Source organism: Micropterus dolomieu, linkage group LG13 (genome assembly GCF_021292245.1).
Source record: "Micropterus dolomieu isolate WLL.071019.BEF.003 ecotype Adirondacks linkage group LG13, ASM2129224v1, whole genome shotgun sequence".
NCBI classification, from domain to species: domain Eukaryota; kingdom Metazoa; phylum Chordata; class Actinopteri; order Centrarchiformes; family Centrarchidae; genus Micropterus; species Micropterus dolomieu.
This window is the reverse complement of record NC_060162.1, coordinates 18,785,727-18,786,696: the sequence shown is the minus strand read 5'-3', so window position 1 is coordinate 18,786,696 and position 970 is coordinate 18,785,727.

Below are 970 nucleotides of genomic sequence, written 5' to 3'. Positions count from 1 at the left end.
GTTTAATTACAGCTACTTTAAAGTACTGTGGTACATAGCCTGTTGATAGAGATAGATTGATCATATCTAGCATAGAAGTGCTGACTAAGGGTAAAACATCTTTAAGCAACCTAGTCGGGATGGGGTCTAAGAGGCAGGTTGATGGTTTAGATGAAGAAATTATTGAAGTTAGTTGGTAAAGATTGAGGGAAGCAAAACAGTCTTAACATATATCTGGTTCTACAGCTGTTTCTAAGGTTCCTGAGTTTAGAGATAAGTCGGTGCCAGTTGAGGGCAGGTCTTGGTGAATTTTGTTTCTAATAGTTAGAATTTTATCATTAAAGAAGCTCATGAAGTCATAACTACTGAGAGCTATGGGAATACTTGGCTCAATAGAGCTGTGACTCTCTGTCAGCCTGGCTACAGTGCTGAAAAGAAACCTGGGGTTGTTCCTATTTTCCTCTATTAATGATGAGTAGTACGCTGCTCTGGCATTACGGAGGACCTTCCTTTTTTTAAGACTATCTTGCCAAATTAAACGAGAATTTTCGAGTTTGGTGGAACACCAATTCCTCTCAAGCTTCCGCGATATTTGCTTTAATTTGCGAGTTTCAGTATTATACCATGGAGCTAACCGTCTTTGTTTTAGTATTTTCTTTTTTAGAGGGGCTACAGAGTCGAGTGTCATTCGCAGCGAGCCTGCAGCACTATCAACAAGATGATCGATTTGGGAGGGACTGAAATTAGCATAGGAGTCCTCCGTTACTTTGTGACTAGATAATGTATTTAGAGCTGATGGAATCGCATCCTTAAATTTAGCTACAGCACTATCAGACAGACATCTTGTATAGAAATGTTTGCCCAATGGCTTGTAGTTCAGCAATACAAACTCAAAAGTTATCAAACAGTGTCCGATAAAGAGGGATTCTGTGGGAACACTATTAAATGTTCAATTTCAATACCATATACCAGAACAAGGTCGAGGGTGTGG